At 37.0% G+C, this 26853-nt stretch overlaps 1 pseudogene; it reads right to left on the bottom strand.

Annotated features, from left to right (window-relative positions):
- Positions 1-415: 415 nt before the first annotated feature.
- LOC137732781 (hydroxyethylthiazole kinase-like) overlaps positions 416-26853 on the bottom strand; it is a 34631-nt pseudogene continuing 8193 nt past the window's right edge.

Below are 26853 nucleotides of genomic sequence, written 5' to 3'. Positions count from 1 at the left end.
CGAAAAACACAGAATCGATTCTTCGACAAAAATTAAAATTCCCGCTAAACAACTATTAGATCCACCGCTCAAAGAAAACTTCCAATGCCTGATGAGCAAACCAGGATCCTCCTCTTAGATTCACCGAACCTAAGCTCTGGAAACCATGATAGCTAAAGAGAAATCATGATCTCAAGAACTCACAAATTCAACAAAGAAAGGTAGAAAACGAAGAACAAGAGAGAGAATGAGAATCTTAGAGAGAGAAAGAATCTTAGAGAGCAAGTTTTATTTCACTGTAATGAATGCTTACAAATGCAAGTGGTTATCCAACTATATATAGACTTAGAATTACAACTATTATATTTAGAAAACTTAACAACTAAGCTAACCAAATGCTGAGGTGTATATTCTATTAATAACATCACCGCATTTTTCATGACAAGTTGGCGATTTTAACATGAGAAAGCACACGCACTTCATCAAGCCCATAAAGTGAATCTATCAAGTGCATCCGCAACGAAGCTGCACCATTTGCCAGCTTCATTCCCACCTTGCCAACAATCCTAAATATCAATAATGTAGAAGCAGTAGCTTCCAAAACATGCAAGCAACAAAGGCAACAATGAGGGTAGTGACTGAACATCCGGTTGTTGTGATCTTTGTCAACATGGCAACCCCATTGTGAGGACCAACAACTCTCTTCCCATTCGTAACAATGTCAATAGCTCCAGAAACCGCAATTATAGCATCACTAGATTGACTAATGACTTTGCTAATTCCACTGCATCTGTTGATTCATGGGACCTATCTGCATTCTAAAAAAATAAATTTGAAAAATGGTATTCACAAAGGCTTAGTATTCAATACAAAATGATCCATGATTATTTTCGTAAGTAAAAATGTAACAACACGACCTTAATTTTACATTTTTTTTAAAAGAGTGAATTTGACAAAAATGCCCCTAGAGACGAGATTGTTGATTTTCGTTGACCATCATTTCGTGATGTGTATGAGCTATTACTTTACCGTATTCTTGAATTACTCGACGGTACGAATGCATAGGGGCAAGCAGAATCAAATTCAGAGTTACGACGAAGATTTTACAGAAATACGAACGTGAGGGTAGTTTAGTAATTTTGTATTTTGGTCCTTGATTATTTTAATATTTTTTAGTGGGATATTTTAATTATTTTGTGGCCTGTGGGCCCACACCCACACCAAACTCTCCATTATTCTCTTGCAAAGTGTCCCTTCTCTCACTCCATCATTTCTCTCAGCACTCTTTCTCTTTCTCTTTCAGACTCACATTCTCACTCTACTCTTTCATCCCCCATCTTCTCTGCATCACTAACACCACCACCCTACCTCACCAACTTCGACGAGCTACACCACCCAACCCAGGCTAACACCACCATTTGACCTTCCCCGTCTAGATCCTAGGCCAAGGCCAAGGCCATGACATCTCGACAGTGGCTAGACCACTATTCATTATCATCCTTGATGGGTTCTCGATGAACTCTTAAGAAATTTGTTCAAGGTAACTGTGAAACAGACATGGGTGGTCCAAAATCACAGTTTCGTGTTGATTTTTGCCTCATTACGTTTGACACAAAGAATCTCCTTGGAAAGTTATTTTTCAGTTTTTGACGAAAAACACTGCGAGTTAAAGGATTTTTTTTTTGCTAACACTGGCCACGGCTCAATCCCTCTTAGGTATATTCTTATTTCGTGCATCCTTAGCTTCATTTTGGCTTTTGAATCATTGTAAAGGGTTGAGTTTTGGACCCCAAACGGACCTCGGGAAGCTTCCCGGCCAAATCCTATGAGATACGACCTTCTTCTTTGTTGGGTCTGAAGAGTGCAACCTGTGAGCCCAAACCGAATGCAAAAACCAACCTAAGTCCAAGACTCGTTAAACCTAACCCAGATCCATTTAAGAATTTGGAGGGAATATTTCGTTAACCTTCATGTTAACTTTAACAGAATATTCTGTCTGAGAATGGAATTTTCCATTAAAGTTAATTGTTGATCGTTAGTTGACTTTTTTGAAATTTTCTCAGAAACCATCCTAGGCTAATTTCGATGCCCCGGGTCCATTTTTGACATCCATTTAGTGAAATTATGAAGTTTTAACGTAGTTGACTAGCTCAATGTCTCAATTGACTTTTTGGTTGACCGTTGACTTTCCTGTTGACTTTTTACAAAATTTGCCTGCGACCTTTCTTAGCATATTTGGACACTTCGATTCCAAATCCGCACTCCATTCTCCAAAATTTAATTATTTTAGTTGAATTTTACTAATGGGTCCCAAAATTATGCTTAGGTGCGATTACTATTGAAGACTCCAGCTTTCCTAGTTTGAATGGATGTGACCTCGCAAGTATCTGTGAGTGGGTCTTTGTTTTTATATAGTATATTTATTTATTTAGTTTCGATACATATAATAACGAATTTTCTATGTGATGCCGTAATTAAATTAACATTTATAAGAAATGTCGTAATGATGAGAATTAGGAAATCGTTATCAATCCTACGGGATGCCTTAATTAGATTTACGGCTATGAATAGTATTATGTTGACTAGAATTATCAAATCGCTGTGGCATGATCATAATTACGTTATCTACTTATCGTGTGCTACACTAGTGTTTGTACTCACGAGGCTAGGGCCAGGCTTTACTTGTATGTTCACATTGCACCGTACGCTCACTTTGGATCCATTGCAAGAGCCAGTCCTGTCCTAGATTGCTATAGGCAATTAAGACTCATATGTGATGCGCCTAGCGTCAATCTTCACGTGATTGTAGTACTAGAGCGTATATTATGATTACACCCAGTCATGTTCATGTCAGAATTTCTCTGCATTAACTCGTATGTCAGCATATGTCAATGAGCACTCGATATAATATGTTTGTTATGCGGGGTTATGTGATTACCGGACGTTATGTGCTTATTTACGAAATATTGTGACATATTGCATTCTTGAGATATTGCTGGCTATGGTAAGTATTTTCATATTTACGTAGTATGTTATATTTGGAAACTATACTTGTTTTACGATGAGTGGTTGTACGTTTTCAAAAAGGTTTTTACAAAGCTTTATTTTTAGGCCCACTCACCCTTATTTTTCACCCCTTCAAGTTTTAGTGGCAAGTTCGTGTCAACGAAGATTCTTGGCAAATGTTGGAATAGGAGATAACCTTTGATGGGTTCATTCCCGCTCACATGCTCTGACATCACGTGTGAAATGGGTTTATTCCCGTTCACATGCGCACTCTTGCATTTAGGCACTTTTATGTTTAAATTTACTCACATTTTCCATATCACTACACTTTATGGCTTCATTATCTTCCTAGTGTTGGCTAGCATAGCTTGATTCGGAGCCCAGGTGGACATTGCGGGTCAGGGAATGTGATAGGAGCATATTCATGCGACTTAAATGGCTTGTTCTCGTACTTTTACGTTATGTTTCTTTAGTTATTTTAGTCCTTTATGCTTCTTTTGTGTGTTTTCAGGTTCTAAGGGCTTAAGGAGCAAAGAAGTGCATTTAGGGGCCTTTTGGAGCACTATTGGGCTAAGGATGGATAGCTTAGGCTTGGAGCCAAAATGTTGGATGAAATTGAAGGCCTTGTATGCACTTGAGGACACAAAACAATGGCCCTAACCCAATTACACAACCTTGCCATGGGCTTAACCATATAACACCATTCCCTTGTCATGCAAACCACCCTATTTTAGGCCCATTTTATGTACTTAAACCCTAGCCCTTTAAACTTGCAGCCCTATTATGATTTATTCACTTCCATATTCTTCTTTAATCCACATGCATTCATCATAATTCACAACACAATTTCAGCCACATGCAACCAAACCATTCTTGCCGTGCATCCCTTAGCAATTCCAGCATTCCACCAACTTTTCCTAGCTGTTTTTCACATGCATCCCATCACTCTTTAATCATCTACACCTTGCAGCCATAATCATCTACACCATGCAGCCACATGCACCCATAATTACACCAAACACATTCTTGTCGTGCATCCCTTGCATTTCCAGCATTCCCATTTGCATTTTCAGCTTTCCACCAACCAATCTAGTTGTCATTCCACATGCATTCCCTTCTTTAATCATTCCTAGCTGCCATTCACATGCTCTCCCATCCATTCTCTACCTATAAATAAGCATCCATTGCAGCCACAAAACATTCATTCCATTCACCACAACACAACACACAACACAAACACCATTCTTTGCTGTGTATATAAGTTCCATTTTCTGGGCAGTTTTCTCCTCCATTGCAGCCACTCCAACCACTCCCCATCCCTCCAAAACACTTCACACCATCACACAACCTTTCCTTAGACCTTGTGCTACAACAAAGAGGAAGAGAAGAGGGCCTAAACGTTCATACAATTCAAGTTTGAGTTGTTGGAATGTTTAGGTGTTTCTTTGATTTCAATGTTTAATTTCAATTCTCTTTGTATTGTACGTATGAGGAACTAAACCCCCTTTAGCTAGGGGGTGATTCGAAATACATGTTTATGCTTGCAATATGAATTGATTACCTTTGGTTGGAATTTCATAAGTTGTGAATTCAATTTGTTTAACCGTTTGATTGATAACTTATTTATGTATGTTTATTGAGAGTTTACGCTTAATTTTCATGCATGAATACGACGCTAGAATATAAGTGAGTTTCACCTAATAGTTATGAACTTATATTCACAAGTAGTGGAGGTTGCTTATAAACAATCGCGTTAAATGAATTCTTGGCACTAGTTTCATGATGTTCATAGTAACGAAGGCCTCGTCAACACTTATAGTTTTCATGAAGCTTAATGATCTTTGATCGTATCTTTATTGTGCTTTTCACGTAAAAGACTTTCGGAGAATGTCGTGAATTGCGTTGCGCAAATCCATCCAATTCATTAACTTAAGGAGAACTTGACGGTTAATTTAAGCGGACCTAATTAACTTGGAGCGTTGAGTTTCATAATTTATCAAAAGACCAACTGAAAATCATCTTGTATGCAAGTGTAACATGTGTGGAGAAGAACCCCTTAGCTATTCCATCATCCATTGATTCATCACAGTTTGTTTTACAATCTGCAACTATTGGAGTGTTTGGAGTTCTTTCTTCTCTTGTTTCTGTTTTCATGTTTAATTTAACTTGTTGTTCAATTATGTTAAACATGTGGAACTAATTTCTTTTTAGTTAGAGGCGAATTTGAAGCCATGGACATATGTTGGTTGTGATTTGATTTACTCCAGTTATGAATTCATGAACTTTAGATGTGGTTTACTTTTCTGTTTTGATTAAGAACTTGTTTATGTATGTGGGTTGAGGGTCGACACTTAATTTGCATGCCTAAAAATGATGCTAGGATATAAGGGAATTTCACCTAATCGTTATGAACTTATATTCATGAGTAGTAAAAATCGCTAGTCACGATTGTGTTTAGTAAACCCTAGGCTGGATTAACATGCGTATTCCATAGTTATGAATGCCTAGTCAATGTTTATGATTTCCGTTGAACTTAATGATCTTTGTTGAATGTCTCTATCATGCGTATTCCATAGTTAGGGACTTTGATTAGGAATAATTTGGTTGTAATGCGTATCCCATTCAATCCAATGAATCTAGGGAAATCTGAAAGTTAATTTAAGCGGACCTAATTAACTTGGAGCTTTGTCATTCATCGTTTGTTGAAGTCATAACTGGGAATCAAATTATATGCATATGTTCATGTGTGGATAAGGAACCCTCTAACTAGTTTCTCATCATTCTATTTCATCAAAATCGGTTTTAGAATCTGTTTTGTTTCCAAGTTTTTGTTTTAATTTTAAATTCGTCAAAACCAATCCCCCATTTCTTTTAAAGTGTTAGATTAGTTAGAAATTCAGTTAGTTTGTGTTTTTAAAGCATTTTGAGTCTTTGGTTTGTCTTAGTGTTTTAAAGTTTAGTTTTGCATTCTTTGAGTCTAGTATAGTGTTTTATATTGTGTTTTTACGTTTTTGAGTCAAATCCAAGTGATTAACAATCCCTCCTAATCCCCGGTTCAGAACGATCCCTACTTATATCTATACTACAATTGTCAAAAAGAGGGTTTAATTTGTGTGCGTATAATTCTCGCATCAGAATGTCAATTTGTTGAGTAAATTGTAGCAATGGTCCCTTAACTTTAATCAAATGGGTTAAAGTTGAGGGACCATTGCTCCAATTAGGTTAAAGTTAAATGACCATTTCTCCAATTGGATTAAAGTTGAGAGACTAATGGTAATGGATTTTTAGTTGAGGGACCATAGGTACACGTTTTGATGAGTTGAGGGACTATTACTCCAATTACGTTAAAATTAAAAGACCATTACTACAGCTATCTGCGTCCCTGTCTACATCCTAAAAAAATAAATTTGAAATATGGTATTCACAAAGGCTTAGTATTGAATACAAAATGATCCATGATTATTTTAGTAGGTAAAAAAGAACACAACTTTATATTTCATCCCACAAAAGCCAAAACATTGGCTTCACTTCAAATAAAATACCTAATTTTTGGCTAACATGGGAGTAGCCAAATTGACTACACCAGTGAGTTGTGTGACTCAAGTTCGAATATCTTTGCGTAATTTAGATTAGTTTAGAATATCAGTCTAAATAAAATAAAAAAACCCCACCCAAACAAAAATCAAAATTACTTTTATCTCATTGTTCTAAAATAATCTTTGACGAAACAATGCATAACACTAAATGGTGCAGAATGATTCATGAAAGATTGTAAACCAGAAGACGCTTAAGTCGTTTTGTTAAAAATATTGATAAGTTATGTCCGTTATGTAATACAGCTGAAGAAGATCAATGTCATCTCTTTTGTAATTGTGTTTTTGCTACTAAAGTTTGGAGCTCAACTTTTGGTATTTTTAATAATGGTAACATTAGTACTAATGATAACTTTTTTGATTGGTTAGAATCCTTAAGTTCTAATGACAAAGACTGCCTTTCTAATCTTAGTAAAGTAATTCTGAACTACTGGTAAATCTGGACGAAAAGAAATAACTTTGTGTTCAGAAGTGTGCCCCTGGTCCCAGCGTGTTGTATTTCTATCGCCAGAAGTGTTGCTTCGGCTTTTCTCAAGGCTAATGGGAAGTGTGACCCCAAGGAGGCTTTACTTATCTCTTCCTTTATTAAATGGCATCCTCCTGACCAGCATGATGTGGTTAAACTCAATTTTGAAGGTTCGGTTTCGAACAACTGTGCTGCTGCTGCCTTTGTGCTCCGTAATAGTAATTCACAGGTGATTGGGGCTTAATCTTGATGGCGCTACTATCTTGGTAGCAAAAGCGATGGGTTTGCGAGAAGGGCTCTAGTGTGCTAGGTGATAGGAGCATATTCATGCGACTTAAATGGCTTGTTCTCGTGCATTTACGTTATGTTTCTTTAGTTATTTTAGTACTTTAAGCTATTTTCGTGTGTTTGTAGGTCCAAAGGGCTAAAGGAGCAAAAAGATGCATTTTGGAGACTTTTGGAGCACTTTTGGGCTAAGGATGGATAGCTTATGCTTGGAGCCAAAGTGTTGGACGAAATTGAAGACCTAATTGAAGACCAAAGTGTTGGAACCTTGTTCCCTTTAGTTTTAGGACATTTAAACCTTTCCTAATCCCATTCATCAACACATGCATCCACATGCATTCACCCTTTAAACCATTAAATCCACATGCTTTCCTATTCAATTAAATCAGCCACATGCATTCATCATCATAACCTAGCTGTCATTCCACTTCATTGCACATGCATCTTCAAATAAATCAGCCATTCCACATGCATATTCAACCTAGCTGTCATTGCACATGCATTCACTCTTTAATTCACATGCATTTACTCTTTAATTCACATGCAAAACATCCCATTCCATCTCCCATTTCAGATTGCATTCCATAATCATTCACTCACCTTTAATCACATGCATAAATCAGCACATGCATCTTCCATTCCCATCAGATTTCCATCATATTCACATGCATTCCATCCTTTAAAACATTGCACATGCACTCCCTTTAATTAATTAAGCCACATGCACTCCCATCCATTTCATCATTGCAGCCAACACATGCTTTCACATGCATTTTCAGATTGTCCCCTTGCACATGCAGCCACATATTCATTGCACATGCAATTCCAACCCACATGCATCCTTTAATCATTCAAACATGCAGCCACATTCCCTCCTAGCTGTCATGTTCCCCCCATTTCACCTATAAATAAGCATCCATTGCATTCATTCTGATTCACTCTTCCATATTCCAGAAATTCGTCAAAACCTCTCCACACCCTTGCAGCAGCCACCAAAACACTTTTCTCCTCCATTGCAGCCACTCCAACCACTCCCCAAACCATTCACACCATCAAATTATCCTTAGACCTTGTGCTACAACGAAGAGGAAGATAAGAGGGCCTAAACGTTCATACAATTCAAGTTTGAGTTGTTGGAATGTTTAGGTGTTTCTTTGATTTCAAATGTTTAATTTCAATACTCTTTGTTTTGTACGAATGAGGAATGGAAGAGAAGAGGGCCTAAACGTTCATACAATTCAAGTTTGAGTTGTTGGAATGTTTAGGTGTTTCTTTGATTCCAATGTTTAAATTCAACTAAACCCCCCTTGGCTAGGGGGGAATTCGAAATATATGTTTATGCTTGCATTTTGATTTGATTACTTCTAATTGCGTTTCATAAGTTGTGGATTCAATTCGTTTAACTGTTTGATTGATAACTTATTTATGTATGTTTATTGAGAGTGCACACTTAATTTTCATGCATGAATATGACGCTAGAATATAAGTGAGTTTCACCTAATAGTTACGAACTTATATTCACAAGTAGTGGAGGTTGCTTATAAACAATCGCGTTAAACGAATTCTTGGCATAAGTTTCATGCATATTCCATAGTAACGAATGCCTCGTCAACACTTATAATTTTCATAGAGCGTAATGATTCTTGCTTGTATCTCTATTATGCAATCATGTAGGGGACTTGTGGGGAATGTTTTGAATTGTTGTATGCGCTAACCCATCCAATGCAATAACGTTAGGAAAATTTGAAGGTTAATTAGTGCATCACGGTTAACTTGGGGTGTTGAGAATTCATGGTTTATTGAAATGCAATTGGAAATCATTTTATTATGCAAGTATAACATGTATGGAAATGAACCCCTTAGCTAGGTTCCCATCCATTCAATTTCATCACATTCATCTTTACATTCTGTTTTAGAATCTGTGCATTTAGTTTAATTTCATCAAAAACCAAATCCCCCTTTACTTTATTGTCCAATTTAGTTAGAAAGTATCTTAGTTTGTGTTTCTAAGTGTTTTGATTCAATTTGTTACACAAATTCGTCCAAATTCACCAAAGTGCTCAAAACTGCCCAGAAAGTGATTTTAAGGCAGTTTTGAGTGTTTTGGGTGATGTTTGAGTCTTTTGGTTTGTTTTAGTGTTTTAAGTGTTTAGTTTTACATTCTTTGAGTCTAGTTTAGTGTTTTAAACTTTATTTTACGTTTTTGAGTCAAAATCCAAGTGATTAACAATCCCTCCTAATCCCCGGTCCAGAACGATCCCTACTTATACTTATACTACAATTGACAAAAAGAGGGTTTAATTTGTGTGCGTATAAATCTCGCATCAAATTTTGGCGCCGTTGCCGGGGATTAGCAACTTTGCTAATCCTTTGGATTGTTATTTTCGTTTTCTTATTAGTTTTAGTTTTAGTTTCTGTTATGTATTTCAGTTTTAGTTTTTTATTTGTATTTTGTTTGTCGATTTTAAGTACTAGAGAAGCACAACATGGCACTAGATAATGCTTCTCTTTTGTCACAGCTCATGGAAAGGTCCCAAATGCAAAGCGTTGGTACATTTTCAAGGAATGATGGGTTTTCCAATACTTACAATTCGGATTGGAGTGATCATTCAAACTCTATGTGGTGGGAACCTCAACATGTTCAACAAGAAGGATATTGGCAGCCATATGAGGAGTTCTATTCAAGACCTATGCAGCCACCACAACCTCATATTCAATATGCCCAACCAAACTCAAGTTCGTCAATAGATTATAATCAAAAGCTTAATGAATTAATTTGTTTGGTGCAGGGCTCACAAAATCAAGACAATGAGGCTCAACAAGGAGGATATTGGCCGCCATATGAGGAGTTCTATTCAACGCCTATGCAGCCACCACAACCTGCCCAAAGCGATGTAGGTAATTCAAGTGATAATGATAAGATTTTTCAATTACTTACTACTTTGACGCAGGGAGTCCAACTTCAAAACAAAGAGAGGGAAAATCAAGACAAAAGGTTGGACTACTTGGAAAAGCAAATTGGGCAGATAGCGGAGTTTGTAGAACAAATTTGCGACCAAGGCGAACTCCCTAGTTCAACCATTGCAAATCCGAAGGGAGAATTTGAAACCACCAAGGCTATCATGTTGAAAAGTGACAAGGAGGTTGGAACGGACCCTCAACCATCAAAATCAAATCACAAGGAAGAGGAATACACCCAACCCACGGCAAGAGTGGAAACACCTTTGCCGGAGGCACCTATTGCTCCTACGCCATCTAATTCAAGTAAGGTTGTTCCAAATTTAATTAGTTCTAACCCCATTCCACCTAATATCCCTATTCCTTGCAGGTTCATGAATTCCAAGGAAGAAGAAAGTGAGAAAGACATCTTGGAAGCACTTCCAAAAGTGCAAAGTAGGGAATATCATGAATTCATCAAAGAGGACGTTCTTGAGGCAAACAACCCCAAAGAAGTTGAATTTTATGACACAAGACAAGGACCAATCCTCACATCAAATCTGTCCAAGGGCAAAGTTCCTGAAATGTTCAAAGAAGATGTGTTTATCCTTGAGTTCATGTCGGAGCACATAAGTAAGCCACCTCCTCCAATTTCAATTTTCTTTTATACTAACATGTTGTTAATGATTCAGGCATCCAATCTTGAATTTAAACCATTACCGGATCATTTCAAGTATCACCGCCCATTCAAAGATAAATTTCATGCCGATTGATACAGAAAACAAAAAAAAAAAAGAAAAAAAAGAAAAAAAAAAAAAGAAAAAATAAATAAAATAAAGCAGATGTAGCCTTCACAGAGGTTGTTTGCTTGAGGCCCTACTACGTGGCTTTACTCTTGAAGCGGAAGGCGTAGGAACAGAAGGCATCGGAGCTAGAGCATTCCAGGCCTCAATACTTGGCCAAACGCTGGATGACCCAGGAAAAAGGTGCCTCTGGAGATAAGCCGAAAACCTCTGACGGTCGCTTTGAATCCGACCTTCAGACTCTTGCAGCTCATCAAGCTTCCTCTTCATGCCCGTCGAATAGTTGTTTGCAAGCACGTGCAAACTTCTATTCTCATACTTCAGCTGCTGGACCTCCTGCTTGAGACTTTCCACCTCTGCCATCAATGATTCCACCTGACGGGAGCGGGCAAGCAGGCGTTGGACCATGTTGGACACAGAACTCGCACACTGAACACTAAGTGCGAGGGACTCTTGAACGGCCAACTCATCGGACCGTCCTGACAGCAGCCTACTATCTTTTGGAGTGAGGAGGTTCCTAGCTACTATTGTAGCTGTTGTGGCGTCCTGCATCACGGAGTCTTCACCTGTGAGAGGACCGTTAGAAGATAAGAAAGAAGGGCGCCATACGTTACCTTGACGCGGCGCAACCGGATCGCTGCTGAGACTCAAATCTAAGCTAAGGTTCGATGAGTTAGTCATTTTTCAAGGGTGTTCAGAGAAAAGGGGTGGATGGAGTTAATTCTCAAAGGGCCGGAGTCGATTTTCAAGAATGGGAAATCTTCAGAGTGTGTTTGTTGTGGTGATCGATAGCTCTATAAAAAGCCAAGGCGACGCGCCCACCGATTCAAAAAGCCGGAATTTCCGGCGTAATTTAGGCGACGTTTTCTCGGCTTTTCAGAAGACGCGTTCAACTTTGTCAAAAGATTTCTTCTTTTTAGACAACACGTGGAGGCCATCATCGCAACTACACATCTTTAGCCGACAAGCGCGTGCAGCTTTCTCTGCTTTTCAGAAAACGCGTGCAGCTTTGTCAAAAGAGCCGCATCCGCACTACTACGTGTCGTTCAGAAAGCGAAGGGGCGTCGTTCAGAGATCGAAGAGGCGTCTGCTCAGAAATCGAAGAGGCGTTTTCAAAGATCGAAGAGGCGCCACTATTTCAAAAAGCCGGATTTGCGGGATCAAAACGTTTGTCGACAAGGGTAAAAGAACAATACCACCACTTGATATTATCTCTATATATGTCGACCTTCGTCTTTTATGGCAAGGCAAACCTGAAGAAAAATGCCCAACTCTCCCTCACCTCTGAGGGCGCACTCCCAGCAAAGCCTTTCGAAATACTCAATTCTTTCTTCTTCCCCAAAGATGATACCAGATGCCTGGAGTACATATGACCCAGGAGGAAACAGCGGATTGAAGCATGTGCTGATTCATTCACCGCTTCTTCAAAGCAAAGGTATCTCATATCATCAAGGTCAAAAGCAAAAGTATCTCATATCATGCTCTTTCCCTGTCCTTTTCTTTGTCCTTGTTCTTACTCGCATGGCAAAGTGAAAGAAGCAATCAGCCGGCACTTGGAGTCAGTCTTCCGATCTGGTTCCGACTGCCTGGAATTTATTCCTGGTTGCTTACCTAGCGTTGCTCTCGAGTAGTCATCTTCAACGGTTGATACACTTCCAGAGAAGGGACCACTCCTGCAAAGATTGAACAAAGAAACAGATAACAGGAGGAAGCTCAGACCTTCGGGGGAGACCCTAAAGGGAATCCTGCTGCCCAGTTCAAGAGTAGCACAAAGGAAAATCAACGATGGGCGGAAACTAGTTCAAGAGTAAGCCTGTGGAATCACAAAGATCAAAGCCTCAATGCAATCACCAAGGAGAAGAGGGAATTTACACTCCATAACCAGATTTGAGTCCCTAAACTCTTCTCTTTGTTAATTACATTCTGCCATGTTTAGTATGTTTAGTTGCTTTTTGTTTGTTTACTTATGTTTTGTGTGAATCTATGCTTAAAACATTGAGGACAATGTTTGATTTAAGTGTGGGGGGGTAACTAAGTATATTTGATGCAAATTCGTGGGATTTTATCACCCATAACTTCAAATGTTGTTCCTTGCTGTTTTAAGGTGTTTTTAAGTTGTTTTAGAGTGTTTTAGTATGTTTTTTTTTTATATAACTCCGAAAATCACATAAAAATTTGAAAAACATGTTTTGAAAAGCCTAAAAAGAGTGTTTTGAGTCGTTTTTGTGTGTTTGTGTCTTAGGGTACCTTCCAAAACAATGATAAGGATTTGGTTTGTAATTGCATGACTGTTAAAGAGAATTATAAACATGGATGAAAGTTTGATTTACTCTTGGTATATGCTTGGTTATGGTTATAATGTATGACTTCACATGCAATCATAAAAGAAAAATTCGTTTTTGTAACATGCTTGAAGGAAGGAACTCAAACAAACGCTACAACCCTGTGAGACTCGAGCCATTACCTTCGTTGGAGAGTTATTTTCTGTGATTCTTTGTTTTCTAAAGTTGTTGCATGATCTCATTATTCCTTGCTTGGTTACTACTTAGAATGCAATTGTATCATGATAGAACTAAATGCTAGAACTTATATCCGTTTCATTCAAAGCATGACATTGAATTGCATAACATATATCAAGATGAAGTTGTGTAGTTGCCACCATAACCAAATAGCCTTACTTCCCATATTTCGTATTTGTTATTAGTTTTAACCCCGTTGAGCCTCGTTTAGCCTATTTTCTTTGCTAACCACATCACCCCTTACCTAGCCTAGATTAGGACCATCCGTACCCTTGTTCTTGAAGCATAGTAAGCATGACGGATAATGAATTCCTTTTGATTAATATGTTGCAGAAAATAAGTGTGGGGGAAGGGATTTTTGTGTGTATGTATGTGCCTAAGTCTTAAAGGAGGCACGGGAAAAAGAAAAAACAAATGTGAGAAAAAGAAGAAGAAAAGAAAGAAAAAAAAAAAAAGTGAAAATAAGTGAGAATGGACTCACAAGTGTGATTGTTGAAGAAAGGGCCCAAAAAGTTTGAATATGGCCCTAAGTTTTGTGACTTCCCCTTGGGTGTTCAAAGTTGACTTCTGCGTTCTAAAGGGAATTCTAAGTGCCTAATTCAATACTTTGCTCACTATTGCTTTAAGAATGTTTGTTTATCCTTCACCTTTCATTGTTAGTCAATACCCTAGCCCTATTACAACCCTTTGACTTCTATCTTGATTGTTATGTGTTTCAATTTGTGGAGTTTGAACTTGGTATGAGCTTATGGTGTCACTGGTTCTCGATTCTAAGTAGTAGCATTCCATTCATGAGATCATACCTAAAGATGCTTATTAACTCCAGAAATTGCTCTCTTTATGATACATATATGTGAGTGTTCGTTTTCATGTTTACATCAATCTTCTCACATATAACTAGTTTAGGGTGTGGAGTTAGAAAATCTGTGTGAAAATTGAGTGCATATCTTGTAAAGATTTGAGGGAATTCTCTAAGGCATGTTACTACATTCAAATCATGGTTTTAAATGCTTAATTGTGAACTAGTATGTGGTGACTATGAGTAAGAATGTACTTAAGTGTAAAGATGGCTAAAATCTGTGGGAATAATGATTTTTAACTTGTCATGTGCATTGGAAATCCCTGAGACGATTGTTGGAAGCTGTAGGTTGTGTTTTGTTCGTTTTGTCTACTTTCGTGTTCTTTTGTTGTTTTGTTTTGCTCGAGGACTAGCAAAAGATAAGTGTGGGGGTATTTGATAGGAGCATATTCATGCGACTTAAATGGCTTGTTCTCGTGCATTTACGTTATGTTTCTTTAGTTATTTTAGTACTTTAAGCTATTTTCGTGTGTTTGTAGGTCCAAAGGGCTAAAGGAGCAAAAAGATGCATTTTGGAGACTTTTGGAGCACTTTTGGGCTAAGGATGGATAGCTTATGCTTGGAGCCAAAGTGTTGGACGAAATTGAAGACCTAATTGAAGACCAAAGTGTTGGAACCTTGTTCCCTTTAGTTTTAGGACATTTAAACCTTTCCTAATCCCATTCATCAACACATGCATCCACATGCATTCACCCTTTAAACCATTAAATCCACATGCTTTCCTATTCAATTAAATCAGCCACATGCATTCATCATCATAACCTAGCTGTCATTCCACTTCATTGCACATGCATCTTCAAATAAATCAGCCATTCCACATGCATATTCAACCTAGCTGTCATTGCACATGCATTCACTCTTTAATTCACATGCATTTACTCTTTAATTCACATGCAAAACATCCCATTCCATCTCCCATTTCAGATTGCATTCCATAATCATTCACTCACCTTTAATCACATGCATAAATCAGCACATGCATCTTCCATTCCCATCAGATTTCCATCATATTCACATGCATTCCATCCTTTAAAACATTGCACATGCACTCCCTTTAATTAATTAAGCCACATGCACTCCCATCCATTTCATCATTGCAGCCAACACATGCTTTCACATGCATTTTCAGATTGTCCCCTTGCACATGCAGCCACATATTCATTGCACATGCAATTCCAACCCACATGCATCCTTTAATCATTCAAACATGCAGCCACATTCCCTCCTAGCTGTCATGTTCCCCCCATTTCACCTATAAATAAGCATCCATTGCATTCATTCTGATTCACTCTTCCATATTCCAGAAATTCGTCAAAACCTCTCCACACCCTTGCAGCAGCCACCAAAACACTTTTCTCCTCCATTGCAGCCACTCCAACCACTCCCCAAACCATTCACACCATCAAATTATCCTTAGACCTTGTGCTACAACGAAGAGGAAGATAAGAGGGCCTAAACGTTCATACAATTCAAGTTTGAGTTGTTGGAATGTTTAGGTGTTTCTTTGATTTCAAATGTTTAATTTCAATACTCTTTGTTTTGTACGAATGAGGAATGGAAGAGAAGAGGGCCTAAACGTTCATACAATTCAAGTTTGAGTTGTTGGAATGTTTAGGTGTTTCTTTGATTCCAATGTTTAAATTCAACTAAACCCCCCTTGGCTAGGGGGGAATTCGAAATATATGTTTATGCTTGCATTTTGATTTGATTACTTCTAATTGCGTTTCATAAGTTGTGGATTCAATTCGTTTAACTGTTTGATTGATAACTTATTTATGTATGTTTATTGAGAGTGCACACTTAATTTTCATGCATGAATATGACGCTAGAATATAAGTGAGTTTCACCTAATAGTTACGAACTTATATTCACAAGTAGTGGAGGTTGCTTATAAACAATCGCGTTAAACGAATTCTTGGCATAAGTTTCATGCATATTCCATAGTAACGAATGCCTCGTCAACACTTATAATTTTCATAGAGCGTAATGATTCTTGCTTGTATCTCTATTATGCAATCATGTAGGGGACTTGTGGGGAATGTTTTGAATTGTTGTATGCGCTAACCCATCCAATGCAATAACGTTAGGAAAATTTGAAGGTTAATTAGTGCATCACGGTTAACTTGGGGTGTTGAGAATTCATGGTTTATTGAAATGCAATTGGAAATCATTTTATTATGCAAGTATAACATGTATGGAAATGAACCCCTTAGCTAGGTTCCCATCCATTCAATTTCATCACATTCATCTTTACATTCTGTTTTAGAATCTGTGCATTTAGTTTAATTTCATCAAAAACCAAATCCCCCTTTACTTTATTGTCCAATTTAGTTAGAAAGTATCTTAGTTTGTGTTTCTAAGTGTTTTGATTCAATTTGTTACACAAATTCGTCCAAATTCACCAAAGTGCTCAAAACTGCCCAGAAAGTGATTTTAAGGCAGTTTTGAGTGTTTTGGGTGATGTTTGAGTCTTTTGGTTTGTTTTAGTGTTTTAAGTGTTTAGTTTTACATTCTTTGAGTCTAGTTTAGTGTTTTAAACTTTATTTTACGTTTTTGAGTCAAAATCCAAGTGATTAACAATCCCTCCTAATCCCCGGTCCAGAACGATCCCTACTTATACTTATACTACAATTGACAAAAAGAGGGTTTAATTTGTGTGCGTATAAATCTCGCATCACTAGGCGCAAGGGTTTCACTAAAGTGATGGTGGAAGGGGACTCTAAGCTCATCATTGAAGCTATGTAAGGTCATTAGGGAATTCCTTGGAGAGTCAGCTCTATCATCAATGATATTCATATCCTAGCTCGGTCTTTTAGTCAAGTTGATTAGAAGCGCATTTTCAGGGAGGCAAACTTTGTTGTGGATGCTTTAGCTCACCTTGGTCTCTCCCTCTCGAATCCTCATTATTAGGATTTCTGTTTACCTGATGCTACTCTTCCTACCTTTAATTTTGATTGTATTGGAAACGGTTGTACTAGAGGTTTCGTGCTTTAATGATTTTCTTTGCATAAAAAAAAAAAAAAGGAAATGATTAACTAATATTAAAAATAGAACATCCAAGAGTTGTGCAACTTCATCAATGAAAAATTTGTTATCAATCATAGAACAATTACCTTGGTGGGACCCATGGAAGCATTGGCAAGGGAAAAGGATCCTCGTCGGATTCTTTTTCTAGGGATCCTAGGGATCCCATGATTGTGACCATTCATCGTACATTATGCGATCAGTTTTTGTTAGGTATTATTTATATTTAATTTTAAATTTTGAAATGATTTCTTACTGCACGATGTACGATGAACAGTCACAATCACAGAATCCTTAAAATTCCCAAAAAAGGGATCTAGTCGCAAGGGCGATAATCTCATACCCATTTCCCCTAATAACAGTAGGCTTAACCTCCACAAGCCTTCAACTTGAAACAAAAGGCACCACTAGGTCGAGAACCTAAGGCTTGCTGGACTTGGGCGCTTGTTGAGCGACGACCTTCGTAGCCGGCAACCAGTCGGCGGAGAGGGTGCCAAGGTTGACGCAAAGCACGTGGACCAACTGAGTGAAGTAGGGAAGTTCTTCAATGCAGGCATGGTGGGTGATGCACTCGCGGACAAGAGAATGTTGGCCATCAGATCCATGCACTCTCGGAAAAGAGAGTATTGGCCATCAAATCCATTGACACGAAGTTGGTGATGCACTAGATAAGCGGTTATTGGAGCCGAACTAAGGATAGTAGGGCCCACGCTTTTTGAGCCCACGTGATCACCTCTGTTTCTTCTTCTACCTTGGTGTTAAACTTGCAGCTAACGTCACCCTTTCAGCACATGGCCTAAGGGTTAGGCTAGTCAGTTTTAGCCTAGGTCCCTCATAGCCCAGTGGATTAGAATAGGGTGGAGGAGTTTTGGGGGGAGGGAGGAGATTTAATCCACTCTCCCCTAGGTGATCTGAGAGGTTTAGGAGTGCTCTTTTAATTTTTTTTCTTGAAGTAACTTTTTTAAAAGATAAAAATTATGTAGACTATCCTAATTTAATTTTATGAACATTTTCATCTAAAAATATTTAGATTCTGACAAATACTAAAAAAATCATTAACCAACATGAAAGTTGTTAAACACTGAAAAAAATATGAAACACGTAAAAGATTTTTTTTTAATTACTTTAGCCATTAGATTTAAATTTAGACCATTAATTTTTTGTTTTTTCCGTTGAAATTCATCAAATTAGATCTTAACCGTTAAATTCAATGAATTTGTAAATATCAAACTAAATAAACTATACATATACGATGGGCTAACCCCACTAATCCGGGGCTAAATCTGGCTTTGTTTTAGGTTGTAGGTTTTAGGTCCAATTTTAAGCTTGGGTTGGGTTAGATTTTGGGGTGAAATAGAAGGGGAAAAATAGGTTATGAGTCAGGGTTGGTGATGGCCTAATGACCATCTCCAACCCTTGGCCTAAAACCTAAAATTTTTAGCCCAGAAAATTTAGGTTTTAACCCAGAAACAGTTTTTCTGCTCCAACCCTTCTGACCTAAAATTTTAGCCCCAGATTATTAAAGAATGAATTTAGACTAATTTTTTTTTCTTAAAGTAACTTTTTTAAAATAAAAAATTATGTAGACTATCCTAATTTAATTTTACGAACATTTTACCCTAAAAATATTTGGATTCTGACAAATACTGAAAAATTACTAACTGACACCATGAAACTCGTTAAACACTATGAAAAAATATGAAACAAATGAAAGATTTCTTTTTTTAATTACTTTAGCCGTTAGATTTAAATTTGGACCGTTAATTTTTTTTTATTTTTTATTTTTTTTACCGTTGAATTTCATCAAATCAGATCTTAACTGTTGGATTCAATATATTTATAAATATAAAACTAAATAAAATATACATATATAGTGGGCTAGCCCCATTAATCCTGGGCTAAATTTGGCTTCCATTTGAGTTTTAGGTTTTAGGCCACATTTTAGCATTGGGTTGGGCTGAGTTTTGGGAGGGAATAGAAGTGGAAATTTGAGTTTTAGCCCAGGGTTGGAAAAGGTCTAATGAGAAAGAAAAGGGAAATTTGAAAAGCTGGTCAAAATTTTGACCTAGAATTCTAGCCACCATTATTACTTTTTATAGTTCTATCTAAAACCTGACATAAAAATACTATAATGTCATTTCTTAACAAAAATAATTATAAAATTATATCTTCTCTATAGTGCAATGTTTATTTTTAATAAAAATACTTTCACGCGTAGATTTTTGGCATTAGAAGCTTCACCGTTTTTTAAATTTGGCCCTGCCTACCACTTAGAACTCCTATCCGCTTAGAAAAGAGAGCTAACAGAAATGACTGGTGTTCTTTAATTTTACCTGTAACTGAAAGCAATTGAACGAAACCAAAATCTAATTTATGGTCGCCAATCTCATTTCTTAGAATCAAGCATCGACACTCAGTAGAAAGCAACTCTCCAGCCCCACCCTACCTTATTCTTATGTACGTCTTCTCAAAGCTTCCACTATCTTCTCTCTTGATTTTCTCACCATCCAAACACAATGTTAACATCTCTCTACAAAACACAGTTGCCTTTCCTCTCAGAAAACCCAGAAACACAACGATATTTTTGGATCTGATTGAATGGGAATTGGTCGGTTACAGATAGGAGTTTTGGTTGGTTGGTTGGTCAGGCCGAATTCTAAGAACGGTAGAGCTTCTAACGCCAAAAATCTACACTTTAAGGTATTTTATACGAGAAAAGACTGATAATGTAGAAGATGTAGAGTATTTTTGGTTAAGAAAAGGGCATTGTAGTATTTTCATGTCAAGTTTTAGTTAGAACTATGAAAAGTCACAATGGTTTGTGAAAATTCTATCCATAATCCAAATTTTGGTAGTTTTTTAAATTTCCACTCTAATTTTTTAATTACATTTTGGCCCTCTATGTTTGGTGTGATTTTTAAAATATGCCATGTAGTTTCAATATTTTTCACATTACACCAATCTTGGAATCTTTTCAAATAAGAAAACACCAACTATGAAGTAAGGAGGGCACAGGCAAGTCGAGCGCAAAATTGGAGGATCAGATCGAATCTGTTTGAAAATTAAATAGGGCGGGCCAGGTTGGGCTAGGTCATATAAATTTAAGGGTTGATCTCAGTTTACTACCTGAAGTTTCTTATTTTTCAACATTTCATACATCAAGTTTTTTTTTTATTCCTAGTCTGGTACCTAAAGTCATAATTCTGGGATACATACTTTAAGTTTTCTGTTAAAACAGCCGTTAACTTGTGAAGTGGCTCCTCTGTGGATAGTAACAAGGCGCCACGTGTCAATCTACCCCCTTCCCCGACTCTCACAAAACGGTGAACCTTATTGGCTTGAGGTCGCCCTTTGGATGGATTTTATAGAGTTTTTATTAGGCATTAGGAAATAAGGGCCATCCCCCTAAGATTTCTAATGATTTCACCCAAATTTCACTTGGAGTGTATGAAACTCCATTAACCTCCATAGATTTATAACTCTTTCTTCAAATATCAATTGAATACAAGCCCCTTAATAAAACACTTAAATATGTGCTACATGAATGTATTCATACATAAATATGTGTAGAAGCAAATCGTAAATACGTCTGAAAAATATGGGCTGCATTTTTGCTTACCACCCTCATGTGATGGTAATGCTCACCATCCTATTTATTACAATTGGATGAGTTTAAATTTTGATATTTGTGTCTATTCTCTACACATATCTCAAAATTTAAATTTATCTAACGGTAATAAATAGGGTGGTGATCATCACTATCACTTGAGAGTGCTACAAACAATGTATTCAAACATATAATAGGTTTTGTTCAAATATAAGCTATATATATATATACTTACTTTAAATTGTATGCTATATACATTTTATCAAATACTCATATTCAATGTACGTATAATTAAATATTTATAACATAACTACAACATAAGACCAAAATAAATGTCGAAAGTTATCAACAATATTAGGGTAAAGTACAAAAAACTACCTTAACTATTGGAATCACGACAGTTTCATACCTCATCTTTTAAAATTGACAATGTCATACCGCATCTTACGAATTTGTGACAATGTCATACATCCGTCAATTTTTTTGTTAGTTTTTCTGTTAAATGCTGACGTGACAAGAGATGATGACCACTTTCTATTAAAAAAATTAATAAAATATTATTAAAAACTAAAAAAAATATTTAATATTTTTTAAATATTAAAATAATAAATAAAAGTAAAATTAAAAAAAAAAGGGTAAAGTACAAAAAACTACCTTAACTATTGGGGTCACGACAGTTTCATACCTCATCTTTTAAAATTGACAATGTCATACTGCATCTTACGAATTTGTGACAATGTCATACCTCCGTCAATTTTTCTGTTAAATGCTAACGTGGCTTAATTCGGGACCTACTTTCTATTAAAATATTATTAAAAACTCAAAAAACAATTATTTAATATTTTTTAAATATTAAAATAATAATAAAAAGCAGAAGAAAAAAAAAAACCCTCATTTCGTCCCTCCCCTCCCCCCTCCTCCCTCCTCCCTCCTCTCCCCATCTTCATCTTCTTCCCCCACCTGCAAATCCCAAGAAAAAAAAAAAAAAATCCAATTTGTCTTCCCCCCACACCCACACCCACACGCACACTCTTCTCCCTCCTGCAACCCAGGGAAAAAAAAAAAAAAAAAAAACCCAGATCCCGTCGGCGGGAAGATGGGTGAGCAGAGAATGTGGAGGATGGGTGCGGAAGAGGATGTGGAGAATGGATGAAAGTGATGGATTTGGGGTTTGATGGGTTTTCAAAATTTTTTTTTTTTCTTTTCCTTCTTTTTTTTCCTCTTCTTCTTCTTCTTCTTCTTCTTCTTCCGCAGGGGAGTTGATGGTTTAAAAAACAAAAAAAATTTCCTTCCTCCTTTTTTTCCTCTTCTTCTTCTTCTTCCTCCTTCTCCCTCTCCTTGTCCTTCTTCTTCTTCCGCAGGGGGTGTTGATGGGTTTTCAATTTTTTTTTTATTTTTTCTTCCTCTTCTTCTTCTTCCTCCTCCTTTTCTTCCTCTTCTTCTTCTTCCTCTTCTTCTTCTTCCTCCTTCTCCTTCTCCCTTCTTCTTCTTCCGCACCGACAGGGGGAATTTTATTTTATTTTTTTCCTTCCTCCTTTTTTTCCTCTTCTTCTTCCTCCTCCTCCTCCTCCTCCTCCTCCTTCTCCTTCTTGTTCTTCCGCAGGGGGGTTGTTGGGTTTTCAAAATATTTTTATTTTCTTTTATTTTTTTGGGTTTGCAGGTTGGGGGAAGAAAATGAAGATGGGGAGAAGAGAAAGGAGGGGGGAGGGGGAGGGGAGGGATGAACTGATGGTTTTTTTTTTTTTTTCCTCTGCTTTTTATTATTATTTTAATATTTAAAAAATATTAAATAATTGTTTTTTAGTTTTTAATAATTTTTTAATAGAAAGTATGTCCCGAATCAAGCCATGAGCACTTAACAGAAAAACTAACAGAAAAATTGACGGAGGTATGACATTGTCACAAATTCGTAAGATGCGATATGACATTGTCAATTTTAAAAGATGAGGTATGACATTGTCAATTTTAAAAGATGAGGTATGAAATTGTCGTGACCCCAATAGTTGAGGTAGTTTTTTGTACTTTACCCTTTTTTTTTTAATTTTACTTTTATTTATCATTTTAATATTTAAAAAATATTAAATATTTTTTTAGTTTTTAATAATATTTTATTAATTTTTTAATAGAAAGTGGTCCCCATATCTTGACTGATTCGTTTGGCTAGTCAATTTACAATACATTAGATCATAATTGCCAGATATTCCGTTTGGTATTAATTTCAAGGGCTATCTTTAGAATACCCTATCACGGATGACCATTTATCCAATTAGGCCTTAAAGGAATTTAGTGTTGTTTTTAGTTCAATAAGGAACCCAAAACAAAAGGCTCAAAATGTTAACTTGAAGCTTTATGGAAACACACTGAACTGCTTCTTTATTTGGTTTTGAGTTTGCAATAATCAACCACTAAGTTAAAACATAATGAGTTGCTCAAATTTATTTATATTTGATTCATTCAAAATACACAAATGAACATGCATGCCAATTTGTATTATGCGTCTTGTTTATGTAAGCAACTACATTATTGCATATCCAGTGCTGAATAGTAGATGTTGTCCTATTCCTTCTCAAGTCTATCTTATTAAGCTTAGAGCAACTCCACCCCTAAAAATGCGCTAGCATCCAGCCCATTTAATCCACTCAAATGAATAGTGATTGACCCCAATGAACAGTAATTGGCCAAATGCATCTTCACCCTTAAAAAATGCACTGGTACCCAGCCCATTAAAATATTATTAATTTTTTTAGAAAATATTAAAAAAAAATTAGTTTTAATTTCGGATAGGATTTTTAACCAATCTTGTTACGCCACGTGTCATTATCCGAAAGTACTATTTTCTGGATAAATTTCCGAAAAAATTTTCAACTAATCCTGATGCGCCACATGTCACTATCTGTTTACAATATTTTAACTAAGATTTCGATAAGATTTTCAATCAATCCCGCACGCCACGTGTCATTATCTGTTTACAATAATTTAGCTAAGATTTCAATAAAATTTTCAACCAATCACGTAGTGCCACGTGGCATTATGCAAAATCCCATCCTTTCTTTTTTTGTCCATATAAACCCTACATCCATCCTAATTCATACACCAATCTCAATCCTTTAGCTCATAATCCTTCTTCATCGTTTTTAAATCTTGAGTTCTTACAATGTCTTCTTCAAGGAGATTGTATGAAATCGATAAGCAACAGAAAAAATTGTTGGCAGAACAGAACAAATTGTTCAATCTCGAGGAAGATGGAGATAAGGCTTTCGCAATGAAAGAGGATGAGGATGATGAACATAGAAGGCAGAAAGCCTCATATTCCCTTCGTGTCATGGAAGCTGTGGTTTAGATATCCAAACCCAGACGTGCCGCAAACTTGGATAGAAAGAGGGAAAGACGAGGTAAAGATCTCTTGGAAGATTATTTTATCCGCAACAGTTTGTTCCCTGATCATCTTTTTAGACGTCGTTTTAGAATGCAACAAGTATGTTCGAGAAAATCATGATTGTTATTTGCAACCATGATCCATACTTTGTGCAAAAAAATGATGTTTTTCATGTTCTACGTCTTCTTCCAGAGCAAAAAATTATTGCTATCTTGCGGATGCTTGCATATGGAGCATCTGCAGATCAAGTGGGATGAGATAGCGAGGATGGGAAAATCAACTGTTCTGGAGTCCCTGATGAGGTTTTGCTCCGCAATCGAAACCCTCTACATCAATAAGTACCTCTAAAAACCCACGACAATGGACTTGCAAAGGCTTTTGAAGAAGGGTGAGATGTGAGGCTTTCCTGGCATGATTGGAAGCATCAACTGTATGCACTCGACCTGGAAAAATTGTCCAAGTGCGTGGCAATGAGCTTATGGCGACAGAAAATGAGCCAAAAGTATCATTTTGGAAGCGATGGCTTCATTTGATACATGGATTTGGCATGCTTATTTTGGTGTTTTGGGAGCTCACAATGACCTCAATGTCCTTAGCCAATCTCCATTGTTCAACGAGGAGCTGCAAGGAAGAGCACCAAGAGTCACATATTTGGTCAATGGCCATAAATACGAAGGAGCATACTACCTAGCAGACGACATTTACCCAAGGTGGACAACATTTGTCAAAACAGTACCACATCCACAAAGTGAAAAAGAAAAACACTTCGAAAAATGTCAAGAGGTGTGTGGGAAAGATGTGGAGTGTTATTTTGGCATCTTGCAAGCTCGTTGGGCGATTGTCAGGGCTACTACCAAAATGTTTGATGTCGAGGCTCTTCGATCCATCATGATGACATGTATCATTCTCCACAACATGATTGTGAAAGATGAGTATGATTATGATGTCATCGATGAATACTAGCCGGACACGATGAACAACTCCAGAACACGTATATATTGTGCTTATGACCGCACCGAAGATCCCGTACAACATGAGCCATTGGAATGGGATGGACGTTACACATAATTTATCATTGATCAGTACACTTCAATGCAACGACCATACATGCACTTAAGCCATCAAAGTGACTTGATTGAGCACTAGTGGGGATTGCAACAAGGTGAAGAAACTTAAAAGGAGTTTGTGGTGGAAGAATAATCTTTTCTTTTTTCCATTGGGGTAGGGAAAGTAAACCTTACCTTAAAGTTCTAACTAACAAGGATGTTAACACAAATTATTTGTGGTTCAATCAAGCAGATGTTCATCGTGAAGAAATATACCAAGGGAACATCAACAGGAACTAGAAATCAGACCAATGGCGATGAACTAAACACTAGTTCTATCACATTAATTTTTCTAACATATTACTACAAGAAAAATCATTACAATTGAAATGCAAATGCTATTTTTGTCTCAATCCCACTCTTCCCTTTCCCATTGCACCATGAAGCAAAATAATTTCACTCCTATGAATTATGATTTCATATGTTCAATGCAATTTTTCTTCTCTGTCAGGATTTCTACATATAAGCGTTTCCCTTCCCATTAACTAGAAAGAGCTGTCTACAGAAGCAGACTACAAACGACGGGCTTCCAATGTCTCCCTATAACATTTAAGTAGCATTTGAAAAGGATATTCATAGAAACACCAGCTGAACCACATTTGGTTTGGATTAAAATGCACCCTATTCAACACCAACAACAAATCTAAAATTCGACCCCAACAGCAAACCCTAAAAATTGAAAATTCTAATTAAAACACAAAATTACATAATCAATTGCATAATTAGAGATAAAACAATAACTAGATTCAATCAATTGAAAGAAAATTGCAACAAAAATAGGAGGAGGGGAAGAACAGAGGGAGGGCGGAACTTGGGAAGAAGAAGACAAATGAGAAGATGAACTGGGATTCAAACGAAAAAGAAGAAGACAAACCTGGGTTCAGATGAGAGAGCAAGCACGCAAGAGGCAAAGAAACCATCTGGAAAGGAAAAGACTACTTCTGGAGAGGAAAGAGAGAGCGACCAAATTGTCCTGTGGTTTTGGAGAGTATAAGGAAGCAGGTATTCACTCTATAAAATAAGTGGGCCCGGATTATTTAATTAATACATCGAACATCGTGTTCTGTATTATTAGTACCATCTGATGCCTTATATGGTGTGCCAAATGACGCCATAAAGTACGAGAAATAAATACGAAATTATACAAAGTCTAAGGAGCTAGGATATGTGGTGCTAGGATATTCGTTGCTAGGATCTGTGTAGCTAGAACCCCCTCAACTTGATCCCTCGTCTCTCGCACGCCTCATTCGCACCACGTCTCTTTTTTTCAATGTCCAAAAATATTTAGAATTC

The sequence above is a fragment of the Pyrus communis genome, chromosome 4, assembly GCF_963583255.1.
Source record: "Pyrus communis chromosome 4, drPyrComm1.1, whole genome shotgun sequence".
Lineage (NCBI taxonomy): Eukaryota > Viridiplantae > Streptophyta > Magnoliopsida > Rosales > Rosaceae > Pyrus > Pyrus communis.
Note: the sequence above shows the minus strand (reverse complement) of the source record. Positions and strands in the feature narration are given on the sequence as shown.